The 23965-nt window shown below is 42.6% G+C and overlaps 1 protein-coding gene and 1 long non-coding RNA gene across 2 annotated transcripts in view; one reads left to right on the forward strand and one right to left on the reverse strand.

Annotated features, from left to right (window-relative positions):
* Positions 1 to 9870, forward strand: part of LOC117442276 (E3 ubiquitin-protein ligase TRIM35-like) — an 18651-nt gene extending 8781 nt beyond the window's left edge. The window contains exon 3 of the transcript XR_011642884.1: positions 9300 to 9870. The gene's annotated coding sequence lies outside the window, so the exon portion shown is untranslated. The remainder of the gene's footprint in view (positions 1 to 9299) is intronic.
* A 97-nt stretch (positions 9871 to 9967) lies between these two features.
* LOC139433400 (uncharacterized) lies at positions 9968 to 11481 on the reverse strand. The gene is made up of 3 exons (XR_011642883.1): positions 11394 to 11481; positions 10597 to 10668; positions 9968 to 10065 (listed from the first exon to the last, which is right to left on the reverse strand). It is a non-coding gene; the product is annotated as an uncharacterized lncRNA (long non-coding RNA).
* Between the last annotated feature and the right edge of the window lie 12484 nt (positions 11482 to 23965).

The following is a 23965-nucleotide window of genomic DNA, read 5'->3' on the forward strand; positions in this document are numbered from 1 at the left end:
AACCACCACCAGCTAAATAGCTAACCCTCACTGGTTAAAGCTAAACATAGCTAACCACCACCAGCGGCAGTCAAAGCAGCCAAACAGAGCACATTTCTCTCTTAATCTCCAAAACAGCCATAAACCTCAGGTTCTTTTTAATGTCCTCAACCGATCATTATCCCTCTGATGCTTCTCCAATTGTGCCATCGACTACTCTCTGTGATAAGTTTCTTACATTTTTTATTGAAAAAGTATCCGCTCTTAAGCTAGCCCACACTAGTGCTACCCCAGATGCTGCTCCTTTTCTGTGCCCTGCTGCCCTCCACCACTTTGAGCCTGTATCCCTCTCTTCTCTCTCGGATGTAGTCAAGCACCTGCGGCCGACAAACTGCACCTCAGACAGCATTCCCTCTCGCCTTCTCAGAGATGTTTTTGATTCAGTTGGAGCAAGTATTGTATTGCTTGTAAACACCTCTCTCAGCTCAGGATGTGTCCCAGCTGCCTTCAAACATGCCGTGGTCAAGCCACTACTTAAAAAGAAAAATCTCGACCCCTCCATTCTCACAAATTTTAGGCCCATCTCCCAGCTACCCTTTTTATCTAAAGTCCTGGAGCGAGTTGTCTATGTCCAGCTGCAGTCATTCTTAACCATGCATGGAATCCATGAAAAGTTTCAGTCTGGCTTCAAACCCATGCATAGCACTGAAACAGCCCTTTTAAGAGTTTGTAATGATCTGCTCCTAGCCGCCGACTCAGGTAGCCCAGCTGTCCTGGTGCTGTTGGACCTGACAGCTGCCTTTGACACTGTGGACCATAGCATCCTGTTGTCACGGCTTGAACAGTCCGCAGGCATCACAGGCTCTACCCTTGCATGGTTCAGGTTCTACCTGACATACCGTAGCTTCTCAGTGCAGCTAGGTGCCTTCTCCTCTGCCAAAGCCCCTCTTACCTGTGGGGTTCCCCAAGGCTCGATTCTGGGCCCCATCCTTTTTCTACTGTACATACTGCCCCGAGGTTCAATTCTCACAAAACACAATATTCCCTTCCACTGCTACGCCGACGATGTACAGATCTATCTGCCTCTCAAAGCAAATGTCAAAAACACTCACTACAGCAGTTGATGGACTGCTTAACAGAGATAAAATCCTGGCTCAGCAAAAACTTTTTCAACCTCAACGAGAGCAATACTGAAGTCATCTTTTTTGGACCCCAACATCCAGCCTCTCCGGTTGATATTCTGGGCTCTATCAATAAAAACATCCTCCCCTCTGTCATGAACCTTGGAGTGACCTTCACTAGCACTTTTAAATTCGACAAGCAGGTCAGCAGCGTAGTCAAATCCTGCTTTTTTAAAATAAGACTATTGGCCAAAACCAAGTCGTATTTATCTTTTAAAGACTTAGAAAGGGTTATTAATGCATTCTTAACCTCAAGACTGGATTACTGCAACGCTCTATACGTGGGTATGGACCAGGCCTCAATTAAACGCCTGCAGCTAGTGCAGAACGCAGCGGCACGTCTACTGACTGGCCACAAAAAGCGTGACCACATCACCCCAATTCTGGCCTCTCTACACCGGCTTCCAATTCGTTTCCGAATTTATTTAAAAATCCTTTTATTCGTTTTTAAAGCACTAAATGGGCTGGCTCCGGGATATATAGCTGAACTCCTCCAGCGCTACACCCCATCCAGAGCTTTAAGGTGTGCTGACCAGCTGTTGCTGATAGTGCCCAAGACCAGACTCAAAACCCCAGGGCAACGAGTCTTCGCAGCAGCTGGCCCCATGCTCTGGAACACTCTGCCCCTCTATGTGAGGTCGGACCAGACCCTAGGGGTTTTTAAATCTACTCTTAAAACACACTTCTTCTCCCTGGCCTTCTAGTCAGAGCGGAGCACGACTCCTGACTTTTCCCTGTGTTTTTTATATATCTGTTGTAATTTATTGTTTTTTATTGTGATTGTAGTAATGTGTTTTTATTACATGTACAGCACTTTGGTTCAACCAAAAATCGCTTTTAAATGTGCTTTATAAATAAAACTTGATTTGATTTGATAAATAACTAACCTTGACTAGTTAAATAGCTAACCACCACCAGCTAAATAACTAACACTCACTAGTTAAATAGCTAACCCTCACTAGTTAAATAGCTAACCCTCACTAGTTAAATAGCCAACCCTCACTTGTAAAATAGCTAACCCTCACGGAATAACCCTCACTAGTTAAATAGCTAACCACCACCAGCTAAATAACTAACCATCACTAGTTAAATAGCGAACCCTCACTAGTTAAATAGCTAACCACCACCAGCTAAATAACTAACCATCACCAGCTAAATAACTAACCCTCACTAGTTAAATAGCTAACCACCACCAGCTAAATAGCTAACCCTCACTAGTTAAATAGCTAACCACCACCAGCTAAATAGCTAACCCTCACTAGTTAAATAGCTAACCACCACCAGCTAAATAACTAACCATCACTAGTTAAATAGCGAACCCTCACTAGTTAAATAGCTAACCACCACCAGCTAAATAGCTAACCCTCACTAGGTAAATAGCTAACCACCACCAGCTAAATAGCTAACCCTCACTAGTTAAATAGCTAACCCTCACTAGTTAAATAGCTAACCCTCACTAGGTAAATAGCTAACCACCACCAGCTAAATAACTAACCTTCACTTGTAAAATAGCTAACCACCACCAGCTAAATAGCTAACCCTCACTAGTTAAATAGCTAACCACCACCAGCTAAATAGCTAACCCTCACTAGTTAAATAGCTAACCACCACCAGCTAAATAACTAACCCTCACTAGTTAAATAGCTAACCACCACCAGCTAAATAGCAAACCCTCACTTGATAAATAGCTAACCACCACCAGCTAAATAGCTAACCCTCGCTAGTTAAATAGCTAACCACCACCAGCTAAATAGCTAACCCTCGCTAGTTAAATAGCTAACCACCACCAGCTAAATAGCTAACCCTCGCTAGTTAAATAGCTAACCACCACCAGCTAAATAGCAAACCCTCACTTGATAAATAGCTAACCACCACCAGCTAAATAGCTAACCCTCGCTAGTTAAATAGCTAACCACCACCAGCTAAATAACTAACCTTCACTTGTAAAATAGCTAACCACCACCAGCTAAATAGCTAACCCTCGCTAGTTAAATAGCTAACCACCACCAGCTAAATAGCTAACCCTCACTAGTTAAATAGCGAACCCTCACTAGTTAAATAGCTAACCACCACCAGCTAAATAGCAAACCCTCACTTGATAAATAGCTAACCACCACCAGCTAAATAGCTAACCCTCGCTAGTTAAATAGCTAACCACCACCAGCTAAATAACTAACCTTCACTTGTAAAATAGCTAACCACCACCAGCTAAATAGCTAACCCTCGCTAGTTAAATAGCTAACCACCACCAGCTAAATAGCTAACCCTCGCTAGTTAAATAGCTAACCACCACCAGCTAAATAGCTAACCCTCGCTAGTTAAATAGCTAACCACCACCAGCTAAATAGCTAACCCTCGCTAGTTAAATAGCTAACCACCACCAGCTAAATAGCAAACCCTCACTTGATAAATAGCTAACCACCACCAGCTAAATAGCTAACCCTCGCTAGTTAAATAGCTAACCACCACCAGCTAAATAACTAACCTTCACTTGTAAAATAGCTAACCACCACCAGCTAAATAGCTAACCCTCGCTAGTTAAATAGCTAACCACCACCAGCTAAATAGCTAACCCTCACTAGTTAAATAGCGAACCCTCACTAGTTAAATAGCTAACCACCACCAGCTAAATAGCAAACCCTCACTTGATAAATAGCTAACCACCACCAGCTAAATAGCTAACCCTCGCTAGTTAAATAGCTAACCACCACCAGCTAAATAACTAACCTTCACTTGTAAAATAGCTAACCACCACCAGCTAAATAGCTAACCCTCGCTAGTTAAATAGCTAACCACCACCAGCTAAATAGCTAACCCTCGCTAGTTAAATAGCTAACCACCACCAGCTAAATAGCAAACCCTCACTTGATAAATAGCTAACCACCACCAGCTAAATAGCTAACCCTCGCTAGTTAAATAGCTAACCCTCACTAGTTAAATAGCCAACCCTCACTTGTAAAATAGCTAACCCTCACGGAATAACCCTCACTAGTTAAATAGCTAACCACCACCAGCTAAATAACTAACCATCACTAGGTAAATAGCTAACCACCACCAGCTAAATAGCTAACCCTCGCTAGTTAAATAGCTAACCCTCACTTGTAAAATAGCTAACCCTCACGGAATAACCCTCACTAGTTAAATAGCTAACCACCACCAGCTAAATAGCTAACCCTCGCTAGTTAAATAGCTAACCACCACCAGCTAAATAACTAACCCTCACTTGATAAATAGCTAACCACCACCAGCTAAATAGCTAACCCTCGCTAGTTAAATAGCTAACCCTCACTAGTTAAATAGCCAACCCTCACTTGTAAAATAGCTAACCCTCACGGAATAACCCTCACTAGTTAAATAGCTAACCACCACCAGCTAAATAGCTAACCCTCGCTAGTTAAATAGCTAACCCTCGCTAGTTAAATAGCTAACCCTCACTAGTTAAATAGCCAACCCTCACTTGTAAAATAGCTAACCCTCACGGAATAACCCTCACTAGTTAAATAGCTAACCACCACCAGCTAAATAACTAACCCTCGCTAGTTAAATAGCTAACCACCACCAGCTAAATAACTAACCTTCACTTGTAAAATAGCTAACCACCACCAGCTAAATAGCTAACCCTCGCTAGTTAAATAGCTAACCACCACCAGCTAAATAGCTAACCCTCGCTAGGTAAATAGCTAACCACCACCAGCTAAATAGCTAACCCTCACTAGTTAAATAGCTAACCATCACTAGTTAAATAGCTAACCCTCACTAGTTAAATAGCTAACCACCACCAGCTAAATAGCAAACCCTCACTTGATAAATAGCTAACCACCACCAGCTAAATAGCTAACCCTCGCTAGTTAAATAGCTAACCACCACCAGCTAAATAGCTAACCCTCGCTAGTTAAATAGCTAACCACCACCAGCTAAATAGCTAACCCTCGCTAGTTAAATAGCTAACCACCACCAGCTAAATAGCTAACCCTGACTAGGTAAATAGCTAACCACCACCAGCTAAATAGCTAACCCTCGCTAGTTAAATAGCTAACCACCACCAGCTAAATAACTAACCATCACTAGTTAAATAGCGAACCCTCACTAGTTAAATAGCTAACCACCACCAGCTAAATAGCTAACCCTCACTAGGTAAATAGCTAACCACCACCAGCTAAATAGCTAACCCTCACTAGTTAAATAGCTAACCCTCACTAGTTAAATAGCTAACCCTCACTTGGTAAATAGCTAACCACCACCAGCTAAATAGCTAACCCTCACTAGTTAAATAGCGAACCCTCACTAGTTAAATAGCTAACCACCACCAGCTAAATAACTAACCTTCACTTGTAAAATAGCTAACCACCACCAGCTAAATAGCTAACCCTCGCTAGTTAAATAGCTAACCACCACCAGCTAAATAGCTAACCCTCGCTAGTTAAATAGCTAACCACCACCAGCTAAATAGCAAACCCTCACTTGATAAATAGCTAACCACCACCAGCTAAATAGCTAACCCTCGCTAGTTAAATAGCTAACCACCACCAGCTAAATAGCTAACCCTCACTAGTTAAATAGCGAACCCTCACTAGTTAAATAGCTAACCACCACCAGCTAAATAGCAAACCCTCACTAGTTAAATAGCTAACCCTCACTAGTTAAATAGCCAACCCTCACTTGTAAAATAGCTAACCCTCACGGAATAACCCTCACTAGTTAAATAGCTAACCACCACCAGCTAAATAGCTAACCCTCACTAGGTAAATAGCTAACCACCACCAGCTAAATAGCTAACCCTCACTAGTTAAATAGCGAACCCTCACTAGTTAAATAGCGAATCACCACCAGCTAAATAACTAACCCTCACTTGTAAAATAGCTAACCACCACCAGCTACATAGCTAACCTTCACTAGTTAAATAGCGAACCCTCACTAGTTAAATAGCTAACCACCACCAGCTAAATAACTAACCTTCACTTGTAAAATAGCTAACCACCACCAGCTAAATAGCTAACCCTCGCTAGTTAAATAGCTAACCACCACCAGCTAAATAGCTAACCCTCGCTAGTTAAATAGCTAACCACCACCAGCTAAATAGCAAACCCTCACTTGATAAATAGCTAACCACCACCAGCTAAATAGCTAACCCTCGCTAGTTAAATAGCTAACCACCACCAGCTAAATAGCTAACCCTCACTAGTTAAATAGCGAACCCTCACTAGTTAAATAGCTAACCACCACCAGCTAAATAGCAAACCCTCACTAGTTAAATAGCTAACCCTCACTAGTTAAATAGCCAACCCTCACTTGTAAAATAGCTAACCCTCACGGAATAACCCTCACTAGTTAAATAGCTAACCACCACCAGCTAAATAGCTAACCCTCACTAGGTAAATAGCTAACCACCACCAGCTAAATAGCTAACCCTCACTAGTTAAATAGCGAACCCTCACTAGTTAAATAGCGAATCACCACCAGCTAAATAACTAACCCTCGCTAGTTAAATAGCTAACCACCACCAGCTAAATAGCTAACCTTCACTTGTAAAATAGCTAACCACCACCAGCTAAATAACTAACCCTCGCTAGTTAAATAGCTAACCACCACCAGCTAAATAACTAACCTTCACTTGTAAAATAGCTAACCACCACCAGCTAAATAACTAACCCTCGCTAGTTAAATAGCTAACCACCACCAGCTAAATAGCTAACCCTCGCTAGTTAAATAGCTAACCACCACCAGCTAAATAGCTAACCCTCGCTAGTTAAATAGCTAACCACCACCAGCTAAATAGCTAACCCTCACTTGATAAATAGCTAACCACCACCAGCTAAATAGCTAACCCTCGCTAGTTAAATAGCTAACCACCACCAGCTAAATAGCTAACCCTCGCTAGTTAAATAGCTAACCACCACCAGCTAAATAGCAAACCCTCACTTGTTAAATAGCTAACCACCACCAGCTAAATAGCTAACCCTCGCTAGTTAAATAGCTAACCACCACCAGCTAAATAGCAAACCCTCACTTGATAAATAGCTAACCACCACCAGCTAAATAGCAAACCCTCACTTGTTAAATAGCTAACCACCACCAGCTAAATAACTAACCCTCACTAGTTAAATAGCTAACCACCACCAGCTAAATAACTAACCTTCACTTGTAAAATAGCTAACCACCACCAGCTAAATAGCTAACCCTCGCTAGTTAAATAGCTAACCACCACCAGCTAAATAGCTAACCCTCGCTAGTTAAATAGCTAACCACCACCAGCTAAATAGCAAACCCTCACTTGATAAATAGCTAACCACCACCAGCTAAATAGCTAACCCTCGCTAGTTAAATAGCTAACCACCACCAGCTAAATAGCAAACCCTCACTTGATAAATAGCTAACCACCACCAGCTAAATAGCAAACCCTCACTTGATAAATAGCTAACCACCACCAGCTAAATAGCAAACCCTCACTTGTTAAATAGCTAACCACCACCAGCTGTATAGCTAACATTGGCCAGCTAAAAATTACATTGTATTCTTTTAAACGAACAGGGAGTAATAGACGCTGAATGTGTTGGATGTCAGCCATACTTTTAGTCAATCCTCTGGGCCCAGGAGTTCAACATTTTGAATCCCTATCTGATCAGATTAGATTTGGATTTTGGGGAGTTCAAAACCAAAAAACAGGATTAGGATCACTTTGATATCCGATCAGATCAGGAAATCCAATCCAAGCTTTAATCTGGATCAAATCTTCAGAACGGGTAGTTCTATGAAGGTAGATATGGTGCAAAATGCGAGAGCGTGAAAACCTGATGTGAGCACTTGCAGAAAAAAAATCTGAGCTTGTGTGCACACATTTACACTTGTATAAAATATCCACGTAACTGTGAACCAAATGTACACTTGTATAAAATATCCACGTAACTGTGAACCAAATTTACACTTGTAAAAAATATCCACGTAACTGTGAACCAAATTTGAAGTCACAGAAGAAAAAAAAAAGTTTTGTAGCTTGTAGAAAAAAAATGACCTTAGTGATGAAATGTTCACTTGCAGAAAAATACATATTTTTTTATATATATTTTCCATTACAACTGCAACTTTATTTATTACAACCTCTCAAATCAGTCATTACAACTTGACGAATCTGCTCTGTGGCAGTATAAATCGACGAATCTGCGGTCTTGACTTTTGCTACACTTCTTGCGATAAATGTGTCGCAAAAGTCATTTTCACCTGTAGATGTGGGGGGAGGGAGGGGGGGTTGGAGCGAAGGGGTGGAGCTATCAGAAGGACGAGGCTCGGGTGACTGGAGACTGCGGGGCTAACGGTTCGTGTCGCTACCAGTCCGCTGACATGGCGCATCAATCAACGGTACATTTTGCCCATTACTTGCCCAGTATTACTTTGAATATTATTATTGTGATTGAGGATTAAATCCGTTTATATCGTGCAGTTTAGCGGCGAAATGACGTCAGTCAGCCAGCTAACGCTAGCTCTGTTGAATTTATGCTAGCTAAACAAGTAGTGGTTGTCGTCTATACAGCAGTAATTCATATATTATAGCCTACTGCTTTGGCACTAACGGTTGATAACTGTTTATGAAAATAAAACCAATTGAACTGTACTGAAATAATGACAAGTTTTATAATTGTCTTTGTCTTAGCCTTTGTAAATTATCCATGCTATTTTCTATTTAGAACGAAGACTTCCAAATCTTAAAATCCCTTAACGTGTGTATGCAATTGTGCTAAATTCAACTCTGGAATCAAGCAAATATTAATATGTTTGCATGACATTAGTTATTTATATTTTGCCATCACTGAACTATACGTTTAATACATTTAAGTCAAGCTAAGGTACATGTGATGGTAGCTAGTTAGTGCTCTTACCTGTGAGGCCTCCTCCAAACAGCATAATAACCAGACTGTATCATTAAAACTAAGTACCAGTTCTAGATCCTTGACTTTAGACAAACAATTCAAAAGACAACATGTATTTAAAGACCAATCTTTATTTGAAGGTGCCTCTTAACCTGAGATATTAGTTATACAGTAATAGTATTGACAATCTAAAAAAACTGAGCAACTCAACAGTCAACTTTATATTTCTTATTGTCTAAAGCATTTATTATTTTCATTTCCCCCCTCTCATATTCAGAGTGGACGGATTGAGACAGCGTGGTGTCCAGAGGGCTGCAGAGACTTCAGGGAGAAACCTCCGTGTGATGGACGTCCCGTCTGTTGGTGTGGAGAGACTGAGGGTCTTTCTTCAGCGAGGAAGATCAGGCCTGATGGAGGAGCCCATGCTGGGCAAAGCTGATACCAACTGCACAGGCCTAGTCTGTCACTTTATTTGACTAAATGTGTTTACTTATACATTTAATAGGTTTGCACCTTCTGTCCATATGTGCTTTTTATTTAAAACATTTGATTAACTTTTGGTTCACATTTCAATAAACTGTATTTGTATTTGCATTCCTTTCGTCCATTATTCTTACTGAACATGTTAGATTACACATTCACATCTGACTGAAGATTGGCCCCATTTATTTGTGACGTTGCAAACTCTGCGGTACAAGGCACAAGTGATGTGAAGCTCATAAAGTGAGGCAAATAGAAATAATCAGCTGATGGAGTGTAGATGTGGAAATAGGTGCATTCGATCAGCTGACTGTTTTTTATAAGCCTGACTATAACCACCCCTTCTCTGAGGTGCAGGCAGCGTCACAAACAAATGATGGTCCTGATAGACTACAAAAATATTCGGTGTGCAGATCTTTGTTTTCACAATAAAAGTAGTTTCTTAGTGAATGTCCTGTACTGGTCTTAAAATCTCATAACATCAGCTTTTAATGTTCCTCTTGGATGTTCTTCTTGACCCTCAGAGAAGGAGAAGATGTCGTGTCTTTCGGGCATGTCCTTTCCTAACAAAAATTACAGGAAACATAAAACATTATTGCAGAACAAGTGTGTTATTTATGAAAGAGGTGTGTTTGTGTGTTATGGGGCTGTTGATATAATTATTTTTTAAATTGTAATCAGATTATGAATGAACAGTATGAAATTCATCAACATTGAAATATATGTTATTATCAAAATAATATTTAACTGTTATCAAAACGTAGTGCAACTGTAGAAGCTTGCTCTGTTGTCTCACTGAAAGAATAACTTTTACAGACAATATTGAGAGATAAATAGTAGGAGTTCTCACTATGTGTTAAATATCTTTGCCTTCAATACATTAAATTAGAAAGCTGACAAAGTCATATTGCTTGTTAACATCTAAATGTGACTTTTTGCATGGAAAAAACCCTCAACTTAACTGATGTGTAGGTGATCTAGTATTTAGTATTGTTTAATGGAATACATATCAGTGTATTCAAGTCAATACTTCATTCATTTAAACCAATATCTTTCTTGATTCTTTGTACAGTATGAAAAAAGAGTATTTGTACCTGAGCTGAAGTTCACTGCTGTGAGGAGTCCAGTTCTGTCTCTCACTCTCTGGTCCAGCCTGTCTGCATCACCTGGACACCTTAAACAAACAGATATATATATATATGTACCATGTGTACAAACAATATAACTGATTCTCTTCTGTTGGATTGTGTATTGTCCGAGTCAGGGTCCTTTTTATTTTACTGTAACTTTGGAAATTGTGTTACCAATGCTTACTGTTTATTTGATATCAATTTGTAATACAATTAATAAAAACAACAAGGTTTGGGTTCGTTCTTCAGATGACTGTGACGTTAACTTGTAAGCTCAATAATGAACTCCAGCTCAACCAACCATATTGTAATATCTAAGTAATCATCTTGAAATATGACATTAATAATTGTAATATACACACATCTTATTGTGAAGTTGATTTCACATACACTACTTCGACGTTAGCTAAATAGAACATAGCATGGATAATTTACAAAGGCTTTAAAAACACAGCAGGAGCCCAGGACAATTATAAAACTTGTCATTATTTCAGTACAGTTCAATTGGTTTTATTTTCATAAATGGTTATCAACCGTTAGTGCCAAAGCAGTAGGCTATAATATATGAATTACTGCTGTAGACTACAATCACTACTTGTTTAGCTAGCATACACTCAACAAAGCTAGCGTTAGCTGGCTGACTGACGTTATTTCGCCGCTAAACTGCACGATATAAAACGGTGGTCTTCAAAGCGGATTTAATCCTCAATCACAATAATAATATTCAAAGTAATACTGGGCAAGTAATGGGCGAAACTTACCGTTGATTGACGCGCCATGTCAGCGGACTGGTAGCGACACGAACCGTTAGCGAACAGTTAGCCCCGCTGTCATCCGGTTCGACCTGACTGTGACTGTGACTGACCCGAGCCTCGTTGTTCTGATAGCTCCGCCCCTTCGCTCCAACCCCCCCCCCTCCCCCCACATCTACAGGTGAAAATTACTTTTGCGACACATTTATCGCAAGAAGTGTAGCAAAAGTCAAGACCGCAGATTCGTCGATGTATACTGCCACAGAGCAGATTCGTCAAGTTGTAATGACTGATTTGAGAGGTTGTAATAAATAAAGTTGCAGTTGTAATGGAAAATATATTTTAAAAATATGTATTTTTCTGCAAGTGAACATTTCATCTCTAAGTTCATTTTTTTTCTACAAGCTACAAAACTTTTTTCTTCTTCTGTGACTTCAAATTTGGTTCACAGTTACGTGGATATTTTTTACAAGTGTAAATTTGATTCACAGTTACGTGGATATTTTTTACAAGTGTAAATTTGATTCACAGTTACGTGGATATTTTATACAAGTGTAAATGTAAGCACACAAGCTCAGATTTTTTTTCTACAAGTACTCACATCAGGTTTTACACGCTCTCGCATTTTGCACCATATCTACCTTCATATAGTTCAAACCGACAACACAGGATTGGGATCAGTTTGATCTAAAAAAACTGGATTATCTTGATCCCACCAGAGGGTGGATTTCCAGTGGATTACCAGAGCAAAATGTACTGTACAATTTATTTTAAAAATATGTTTCAATATAAATTAGATGGCAAAGTTTGTTAACTGAAATAACAATTTTTAGCCTTCATGCGAAATACATTTTATTTTTTCCATTTTTGCTCACGTTTGTGGTGGCCTGTTTTGTTTTCAACCAAATGTTGATGACATAAATGTTTATGCTCATAAAGGTATCACAGCAAAGATTGTCAAAAAAAAAAAAAGTTCATCATCTGTCATCACCTTTCAAAAGTAATTGCGGACAATAGCCTCTGGCCTTGCACCACCACTCAGTCTCTCATTTAGAGGGACATCCATAGGTGGGCCTCGATCATCAGCGGGGGCGAGGGGCTCTGGGGGATCATCGATGTCAGAGAGGGGGACTCTGCGATGGGCAGCGATATCGTGTAGCACAATACAAGCCAGTGTCATTTGGCATGCAAAACGCCTCTTCAGTACTCCATTCAAGCGCTCAATGGCACACCTTGTTCTTCCATGGGCGTTGTTGTAGCACATCTGTGAGGGAGTGTTGGCCGTGGGAAAAGGTGTCATCACCCATGGTAGGAGTGGGTAGGCACTGTCGGCTAATATAACTTCATCCGGCCTGTTAGTTTGGAATTCAGTGAACAACCGGCTCTCTCTGAAGATACGGGCATCGTGGACTGACCCAGGCCGTCTCACACACAGTTGGTGATGGCAAGGTCAGCATCTCCCACAAGTTGCACATTGATGCTGTGCCTCCCTTCCCTGTTGACATATTCCCACTCCCTCTGACGAGGTGCTTGAATATGTACATGGGTGCAGTCGATCACCCCAATGGTGTTGGGCATGTCTCCCAGAAGAAAACACTTCTGCTTCACTTTGGCAATCTGGCCATCAGTGGGAAAAGTCACAAAGTGATCCAGCAGGCGAGCCAGTGCATCAGACAGCTCTGTCACCACTTCACCCACTGTTGTCCTGTGGACTCCCATGCTGTCAGCTATGACCTCATAGAATGTTCCACATGCGTAAAAGCGCAGGGCAATGAGGACCTGTCCTCTACAGTCAGAGCATGACTCCGCAAGGTTCTGCACTGCAGTTGTGTTCTGACCAGATCAGCATGCAGTTGATGTCATCAAGTCCAAATCGAAAACGATTGTACAGTTCTTCTGTTGTGTACTGTTGGAGAGGTTTGGGGCGCTCGGTGTGGACCCTTTGGCGGTGACCTCTCCTTCCAGCATGGCAGATGTGAACAATCCCTGCCATGACTGTGTTCTGCCTGTTGTTTCAGTCAGTAGGCCGACACCAGTCTCTGAATAACAACTCATTGCAAATACACACCTGGAATGCATGTCCAGATTGGTTAGGGCCTGTGGTTAATTATGTAATTAATAGCAAGGCCAGACCTATACAACTAATTGCTGACCTGACCAAACCATTGAGTTGGAAAGATGGACAAAAAGGGGCCTAATTTTACATCTGCTGAGACCCATGCACTGCTGCAGGGCGTAAGGAACAATTATGACAGAGAGGGTGGAGCGACTAAAGTGAAGAGCGGAATATGGATGGAAGTTACAGACAATGTGAATGCCACAGGATCTGGACACAAGAGGACGGTGGACCAAGTGAGGTTGAGGTGGAAGAATTTGAAGCAGCAAGCTACCAAAAGACCACAGCCAGGCTAAAACCCACAGGCGGGTAACACACCACATAAGGGGACAATACACAGATGTGGTGCTGGATATCATTGGTGGTCAGCAGTCACAGTGTTTACATGGAATACCAGACGTTGTACTGGATGCTGAGTCGCAGGTATGTGTGGTTTTATCCTTGTCCCTATAGAACTACAATTATTCTCTTGTATACTTGTTATTTTCATAGTACTACAATGGCCAGCTGCCTTTGAATCAATGTTTTATTGTTGTTACCCTAGTGGGAGTATTTTTTTAAATGACAATTTCATTATGATTTGATGTCCTTTGTGTATTTAAAAATATAATTAAACATTATAGATGTCTCTGCAATGTGGTCTCTTGTCTTCCTTGTATTATTTTTCTTATCCACTAGATGGCGATGGGTAGGATTAAAGCACTGATATTCAGGATCTAGTCATCTTGAAAAGTCGTAATCTGGATCAGGCTGATCCTATCCTGAATTGTTTTGAACTCCAGGGACAAAATGTGTCCGACTTGTCTGATCCTGGATCACAAAAAATGGGATTTCAAAATCTGATCGGATCTGATTGAGATTCAAAGTGTTGAACTCCTGGGCCCTGTGCCAAATCGGGCCAAATCGGCCAGTTGTTGTCCCTGTAGTTCAAAGCAATTCAGGATAGGATCACCCAGCGCCATATAGATAGAATTCTATTATATGGCTCTGGGATCACCCTGATCCAGATTACGACTTTTCAAGATTACTAGATCCTGAACATCAGTGCTTTAATCCTACTGATCGCCATCTGGTGGATATGAAAAATGATACATGGAAGACAAGAGACCACATTGCAGACACATCTCTAATGTCTAATTATATTTTTAAATTTGAAAGGTGATGACAGATGATGGACTTTTTTTTTGTTGAAGATATTTTTTACTTTAATCTAAATTACATTTGTGATTGACGATCTTTGCTGTGATACTTTTATGGTTGTGATAACATTTGGTTGAAAACTAAACACAACACAAACGTGAGCAAAAATGGAAAAATAAAATGTATTTCCCATGAAGGCTAACAATTGTGTATTATTTCAGTTAACAAACGTTGCCATCTTATTTAAATTGAAACATATTTTAAATAAATGGTACAGTACATGTTGCTCTGTTAATCCACTGGAAATCCACCCTCTGGTGGGATCAGGATAATCCAGTTTTTTAGATCAAACTGATCCCAACCCCGTGTTGTCGGTTTGAACTACCCGTTCTGAAGATTTGATCCAGATTAAAGCTTGGACTGGATTTCCTGATCTGATCGGATATCAAGTGTTCCCATCCTGCTTTTTGGTTTTGAACTCCCCAAAATCCAAATCTGATCCGACCAGATAGGGATTACAAATGTTGAAGTACTGGGCCCAGAAGATTGTAAGGAAAAGACAGAGGACCTCATCCCGGCAGAATAGAGCCACAGTGCCATTGTAATGACCAGTCACTGCCTGTAGATGGCGCTCTGCCCTTACTGCATGTTGATATGACAGAAAATACAAGCCCTGCTCTGTGGAGAAGCTGCTCACTCACTGTTAGATACAATACCCTGTAACATTAAGCGCTTTGAGCACCAGGAAAAGCACTATATACATGTATTATTATTATTATTATTATTATTATTATGTACCAGCAGAGAGTAAAAGTGAAAGTGATGTAATGTCCATGAAGAAGCAGATATGATCTCCTCGCTACACATTACAAGACCTTTACATTGACTCAAATGTAAAATAAATGTGGTGTTTAAATTCAAATAAATGAAGTTAATTTGTTATCTTAGTGACCGGAGCATGGCCACGCCTCAACCCCTTATCCAATCATGGCTGAGTCGACTTACATCCGGCCATCGCTTGTCTCCATTCTCTCAACCCACCCTTGTAACTTTGTTTAAAGGTCCCCTGTTATCCTGTGTTTCATCAATATATCACAGGTCTCAGATATATCCAGAGCCTGTCTCTGATTGGCTGAAACACCAAACGGGTCATTGCAGCATTACCCATAATCCCCTCTGTTTCAGCCCTGTTTCCAAAGTGAGGGGGGGGTTACCTTGGTTGCTGATTGGCTAATGGCTACACAAGACAACACATCGTTATGACATCATACAGTGGCCAAGATCTGATCAGCTCGTTTTCAGACAGGTTTTTATAGAAATGGATCAAAAAGAGAGAGAATCTTTGTTCCTGAAGCTTTCAGAGTCTCTTTCCACAGAGGGGACACATGTTGATGTAGGAGAGACATGAAGAAGAGGGGACACATGTTGATGATGAAGAGACATGAAGAAGAGGGGACACATGTTGATGTAGAAGAGACATGAAGAAGAGGGGACACATGTTGATGTAGAAGAGACATGGAGAAGAGGGGACACATGTTGATGTAGAAGAGACATGGAGAAGAGGGGACACATGTTGATGTGGAAGAGACATGGAGAAGAGGGGACACATGTTGATGTAGGAGAGACATGGAGAAGAGGGGACACATGTTGATGTAGAAGAGACATGAAGAAGAGGGGACACATGTTGATGTAGAAGAGACATGGAGAAGAGGGGACACATGTTGATGTAGAAGAGACATGGAGAAGAGGGGACACATGTTGATGTGGAAGAGACATGGAGAAGAGGGGACACGTGTTGATGTAGGAGAGACATGGAGAAGAGGGGACACATGTTGATGTAGAAGAGACATGAAGAAGAGGGGACACATGTTGATGTAGAAGAGACATGAAGAAGAGGGGACACATGTTGATGTGGAAGAGACATGGAGAAGAGGGGACACATGTTGATGTAGAAGAGACATGAAGAAGAGGGGACACATGTTGATGTAGAAGAGACATGAAGAAGAGGGGACACATGTTGATGTAGAAGAGACATGAAGCAGAGGGGACACATGTTGTTGTAGAAGAGACATGAAGCAGAGGGGACACATGTTGGCCCTTTCTCATTTAATCAAATCCCCCTCCTCGACTCCTCGGTCTTCCAGTAGTGACCCAGAAATGAATTTCAGCGCGCCATGTTGAAGGACATCTCATCTCTCTAAATGCACTTCGAGGACCAAGGACCGAGCGTCGAGGAGGCTCTCTGGAGGAGCTCTAACCGAGGATACACTGATGGGTCCTCCACGGCTGCTTCGTGGATCCATTTCTGGCAACAGAGATGTTTCAAAGAGTCGTGACGCACGGCCGGACTTATCTCAGCCAATCACAGCTCTGCATGCATCCCCTGGATATTATTTTATTAACTGCTTTCATCACGACGCGATGTTTACAGAGAGAACAGCTGTGAGGTCCGTGCAGAAAGCAGAGCAGTGTGTATAATACATGTGGTAACCGTGACTGAGGTTGCCATATGTAAAGCTAGTCACTGACAACGCCACCTCCTGCTAAGGGGCAGGAGGAACCCGTGGACCCTAAATGTAAGTCGTGGATCGATTTGAAAGCTTCCCTTAATCGGTTCAATTATGACAGAGGCATGAATTCCAAAAACACAACACAGCTTTATTTAACAAGTGTTTGGAAACCGTTTAAAATATCGATTCATGTAAAGTATAAAAATGGCAAATATAATTCAATACATATATAAGTTACCCTCCTCAGGCAGACCCGGTCCGCTGGGTTGCAGTGCCTGCTAATCGTGAGGGACACAAATAAGAAACGCCACACACCAAAACAACAAGCATGCAATATTTAAACCACAATCTCTATAAAATAATAACAGTGAGATATTTAGCATACAGAAAAGAAAGTGTCACACCGTGCAGTCCCTAACCTGAAGGCAGGCAGCGTTCCACCCGGGCCCAAAAAAAGTAATATATTACATATTACTTTAAAAAAAAGTAATATATTACATATTACTTTAAAAAAAAGTAATATATTACACTACTTCGTTACTCTCTACATAAAGTAACTCGTTACTTTACTCGTTACTTTACTCGTTACTTTACTCGTTACTTTAGTCGCAGGGCCGGCCCGCCCCTCCCTGCAGGCAGATCACGCAGACTGCTAAAGTTTCAAATGTTCTCTTTAGTTCAGTTTCCATTGTCGCATAAGACTGATCCAGATAGCTCCTGAATGTTTTCATATCTGACCGTGGCTGTCCTCTGTCTCCTGCTATCTGACCGTGGCTGTCCTCTGTCTCCTGCTATCTGACCGTGGCTGTCCTCTGTCTCCTGCTATCTGACCGTGGCTGCTCTCTGTCTCCTGCTATCTGACCGTGGCTGTCCTCTGTCTCCTGCTATCTGACCGTGGCTGTCCTCTGTCTCCTGCTATCTGACCGTGGCTGTCCTCTGTCTCCTGCTATCTGACCGTGGCTGTCCTCTGTCTCCTGCTATCTGGCCGTGGCTGTCCTCTGTCTCCTGCTATCTGACCGTGGCTGTCCTCTGTCTCCTGCTATCTGGCCGTGGCTGTCCTCTATCTCCTGCTATCTGACCGTGGCTGTCCTCTGTCTCCTGCTATCTGACCGTGGCTGTCCTCTGTCTCCTGCTATCTGACCGTGGCTGTCCTCTGTCTCCTGCTATCTGACCGTGGCTGTCCTCTGTCTCCTGCTATCTGTATATTTTGCGCAGTCTATCTCTGCTCACGCTGTTGCGTCAGCGTGTTCTCCTGCGTGTTGGCCATGTGTTGCACTGGAGCCAGACTTCAGCCGAGCACGTACGAACTGCGCATGCGTGAGTGGCAATAACTCTCCTTACCAACAGGCGGCGGTAGTGTGTATTCGTCATTCAAAACAGGCAACAACCGGAAAACAGAGAAGAAGAACTACGTGTGTGTGTGTGTGTGTGTGTGTGTGATATAAATAAACAGCTATGTGCGTTAGCTTCACCTAGCACGTGTTCTTTGCAGGTGTTTGTTGAGGTTTGATTATGACTGATTTTAGAAAGTAACGAAGTAACGCGTGTCGGGGCGATGTTAGTAACTGTAGTGTGATTACTGGATTATAAAAGTAGCGCGTTACACTACTCCGTTACCGACAAAGTAATATTATTACAGTAACGCGTTACACCCAACTCTGTACACTACACATGAAGAAAATGAACAAGAAAATACACAAGAAACACTATAGCACAGCGGCTGGCCTGGTCCTTTTGAAAAGGAAACAACAGAACATGTTAGTTGCCAGCCTCATTCACCAACTCAATATAAAATGAAAGAGTTAAAAACAAGGCATACTTCCACAGAGTAGATTTCCAACTCAGCTTAATCCTGCCGGGGAAATGGTCGCTTAATATCCCGGGTAGCTGGGCCGGTTGTGTCCATTAAGCTCTGTAACACATATAAATAAGTTGCTTAAAACACAATTAAAAACGCCATTTAAAAGCAAATGACTCATAACAGCCCCGGTGCCTGTCGGGAGAGTTTCCCTCCGTCAATGGCAAACTCTCGTCTTGCACTCGCCCTAATAAAACCAAACTAAATGAGCCACTTGCATAAGTTAATTTAAAAGACCATAAAACCACCTTAAAACTGTTATTCCTACCTTTGTGAGAAGACCAGAGACAAGCAGCCAAGAGAGACTTTTTCTTTGAACTAACGGCAAACTTTTGATGGCTTCCTGTTTACCTGGTCACCGGTCATGTGACCGCATCAGGTGACACCGTCAGGTGACAATGACATCAGATTCCCACATATATATCACTCAGTAGAACAGGCCTACTCTCTGCATTTGCTTTAGTTTAGTAGATATCTACAAAGAGTCCATATTTTTCTAAAACCATTTAGTGCTTCACAATAAAATACACAACGGCTGTAGCCTGTTTTAGGAGCTGTATGTGCGTGTGTGTGTGTGTGTGTGTGTGTGTGTGTGTGTGTGTGTGTGTGTGTGTGTGTGGTGTAGGTGTGTGTGGTGTAGGTGTGTGTGGTGTAGGTGTGTGTGGTGTAGGTGTGTGTGGTGTAGGTGTGTGTGGTACAGTGTGTGCGTAGATGCAGCGGACAGACAGGTATCTGTTGGTTTGGTGTCCTCTGCTTACTTTTGGCCCGTAATTTATTTTCCACATTGTAGCGACCAGAGAGGGGGGGGGATATATCCAGTCTCTGATAGTGTTACGTTATTATGAGTGCTCTGTTTGATTCTGAAATTATATGTGTGTGTGCGTGTCTGCATCTGCAGCCTGTTATTGTCTCATGACACCGCCCTGTGAATGAATCAAAGTACATATATAAGTGGTCATGAACACATCTGTCCGTCAGACAGAGGCTGAGCCTCCTGTCATCATTAATGGACGTCTCTTTAAAATGACTGCTCAGAGGAGAGGAGTTCTCCTTTCTCTAACTGTCTGCTGCTTCCCCTCCTCTCTCCTCGGCTCCTCTCCTCGGTTCCCCTCCTCGGCTCCTCCGCTCGCATCTCCTGTGGGCGGGACTAAGTCTCGAGGAGGGGAGTCGAGGAGGGGAGTCGAGGAGGGGAGTTCGAGAAATGAGAGAGGGCCTTGATGTAGAAGAGACATGGAGAAGAGGGGACACATGTTGATGTAGAAGAGACATGGAGAAGAGGGGACACATGTTGATGTAGAAGAGACATGGAGAAGAGGGGACACATGTTGATGTAGAAGAGACATGGAGAAGAGGGGACACATGTTGATGTAGAAGAGACATGGAGAAGAGGGGACACATGTTGATGTAGAAGAGACATGGAGAAGAGGGGACACATGTTGATGTAGAAGAGACATGGAGAAGTGGATTTTGTATAATAGGTGACCTTTAAAGAACCTGTGTGAGACCTTCTTACTGGAGAGAGGTCAGAGGCCTCCAGAGGCTCTCAGCAGCCAGTGTGTCTCGTCTGCAGAGACTCAGAGAAACACTCTAACCACAGGTTCAGACCGTCTGCCTCCCAAATATAAATATGGTTGGGTTTATAGACAGGAAATGTACCTGCAGCATTATGGCTTCTGATTCTGCTTCTTCGTGATTTAATCCATGTATTGTCGTTGGATAAAGGGGTCAGCTAAAGGAAATGTAATATATAAGACATATAGCAAATAAAGATCTGAGTACTTCCCCGCCTAACAACAGGTCTGCAGTCTCGCCCCTGGATGTAAAGACACATGCAGCCAGATGTAAACGGCGTAACTCTATCCCGAAGTTCGCCAAAACAGATCCATCATCATTTGCTTCCCGCTGAGCGCTGTGTGTCCCGCCGGCTAAAGGTCAGAGCATGAGAGCCTGGTTAGTGGCTGCGAGCTGCGAATGAAAGCCGGCCTTCACACGGCTGGGAGGAAATGAGCGTGAAATGAACGTCACATTGAAATCAAAGGCCGGGAGAGAGGGGGTTGGAAATCACCTGGTGGACGTGGGGGGGGGGGGGGGGGGGGGAGTAATTATTAGTGATTGAGCAGCTTCCCCCTCGTGTTTCATTAAGAGTCCACACACAGACTCCTCTCTGTTGCAGCCGGTTTATTTGACCATCTGAAATCTTAACAGTTAATACCTGTATATTTCCAGCATAATATTGTCTCTGGCAGAGATTGCCAGAAAAACGAAGCCCCGGGAACATAAACGGCTGCGTTTGCATGCCAGGTAACACGGGGTGGGGGGGGGGGGGGGGGTAGGTGGAGGTCACACAGGTGAAGGGTGGAAAAGACAGCAGGAGAACAGAGAGAGGTGAAAGGTGAGGATTAAAAAGCACAATATTACCTTTAATTCTGCTATTAGTGTGAAAGCTAATAACACTGATTACCTCTCCGTGATATTTGAGTCGTGGCTTTGGAAACTGATTTGAAGCAGAGAGGAAATATTATATTGAAGACGGGGTGAGGATGGAAATTGAGGATTTAAAGCACAAAAAGACCGTTAATATATAGTGGTGATGATGTATTTTTGTAGGACGACCCAGACGTGAGCATTGCAAGGGTTCATCAGAAAAAAAGCCGATGGGATTCCTCCATGTGATTTTGGATTATTGCAGAAACTAATCTCTGTCAAACTAACCACTTCATGATTTTTAAAGTAAAAAGCTAAGAACTTCACGTCACCACCGCTAAGCTAAAGAAGGCTAATGTTGGGCTATAAAGGAACTACAGCACGGTCACATGACTTCACGTCACCACCGCTAAGCTAAAGGAGGCTAATGTTGGGCTATAAAGGAACTACAGCACGGTCACATGACATCACGTCACCACCGCTAAGCTAAAGGAGGCTAATGTTGGGCTATAAAGGAACTACAGCACGGTCACACGACTTCACGTCACCACCGCTAAGCTAAAGGAGGCTAATGTTGGGCTGTAAAGGATCTACAGCACGGTCACATGACTTCACGTCACCACCACTAAGCTAAAGGAGGCTAATGTTGGGCTATAAAGGAACTACAGCACGGTCACATGACTTCACGTCACCACCGCTAAGCTAAAGGCGGCTAATGTTGGGCTATAAAGGAACTACAGCACGGTCACATGACTTCACGTCACCACCGCTAAGCTAAAGGCGGCTAATGTTGGGCTATAAAGGAACTACAGCACGGTCACATGACTTCACGTCACCACCGCTAAGCTAAAGGCGGCTAATGTTGGGCTATAAAGGAACTACAGCACGGTCACATGACTTCACGTCACCATCGCTAAGCTAAAGGCGGCTAATGTTGGGCTATAAAGGAACTACAGCACGGTCACATGACTTCACATCACCACCGCTAAGCTAAAGGTGGCTAATGTTGGGCTATAAAGGAACTACAGCACGGTCACATGACTTCACGTCACCATCGCTAAGCTAAAGGCGGCTAATGTTGGGTGTGAAAGTGATTATTTTCTGCAATAATCCAAAATCCAATGTTTCAGAAATGTATACCCTATCAAAGTTTAAAACCTTTTTAGAAAGTTTAAATATTTTATTTTGTAGGACTTCACTCAGATGTTTTAGGTCTCTGAAAGGTCCAGTAACTTAATGGATTCTTCTTCTTTTGTTATACATTGGATCAATTGAGATTCAGGTGGATTGGTTTTCCTCCTATTTCCAGTTTTTATGCTAAGCTAAACTAAGCTCGTAAAGGTAGCTTTTCGAACTTACTGTACAAACATCAGAATGCTGTTTATCTGCACGTCTAACTCCCTGCAAGAAAGCAAATGTGTATTCCCCGAAACTGGCGAACTCTACCTTTAAACGACAACCCGGCTCTTACTTCACCAGAGTCCTCTCCGCTGTGCAAACACAGAAACACCTGCACACGCGCTGACATTTTTCATCATCATGTTACTGAGCTCCGCCCGCCTGCAGCCGTTTCCACTGTGCGTCAAAGGAAAGGTGATAGGCTACAATCACCACCATAATCATCATAAAACACACATTCACACACACACATGTTACACACACACACACACACACACACACACACACACACACACACACACACACACACACACACACACACACACACACACACACACACACACACACACACACACACACACACACACACACACACACACACACACACACACACACACACACACACACACACACACACACACACACACACACACACACACACACACACACACACACACACACACACACACACACACACACACACACACACACACACACACACACACACACACACACACACAGTTTATCAGGAGCCAGAGTGGGGTTTTTCTTTTCCCCCCGGGCTGGCGGGGAGGAGGAGAGCGAAAAGTCAACATTTCCAGGGTGAAGCTAAATGTCGGAGCTGCAGCCGTTCCGACCGCAGGAACGTTAAGAAAACACCTGTGGCTCAGGTGGAAAAGCGAGGCCTCTCGGGCGCAGAGAAGGAGCCCTTTCTCTCACGATCAAGCCTCTCAGCACATGGCCACTTGACACAGCTTGAGAGGGAAAGCTGTGATTCAATGCAGAGTCGGGACAGACCTTCAACCCTCTGATGTCGAATTAAGAAGAAAAACAAAGAGCAACAATCAATAGGCGTTCTTAATGAGCTGTGGCAGATTAAAACCTTTAAGAAAACATGACAACATTTTAAACCAACCTGATCTCACCAGAATGCGTGACTCCACCACGACTCCTTAACACCACAATGCGTGGTGGAGTCACGAACTTTGATACATTCACGTGTCGGCACCACGCAAACAACCCCAATGTAAAGTGAATGAGGCTCCTTTGTCGTGGTGCACACACGCATTTCTCTAACGTCCTGCAGGGAGCTTTTATTCTATACAACGTTTTTTAAATCTACTTTATAGCTTGT

Source organism: Pseudochaenichthys georgianus, unplaced genomic scaffold (genome assembly GCF_902827115.2).
Source record: "Pseudochaenichthys georgianus unplaced genomic scaffold, fPseGeo1.2 scaffold_405_arrow_ctg1, whole genome shotgun sequence".
Classification (NCBI taxonomy): Eukaryota; Metazoa; Chordata; class Actinopteri; order Perciformes; family Channichthyidae; genus Pseudochaenichthys; species Pseudochaenichthys georgianus.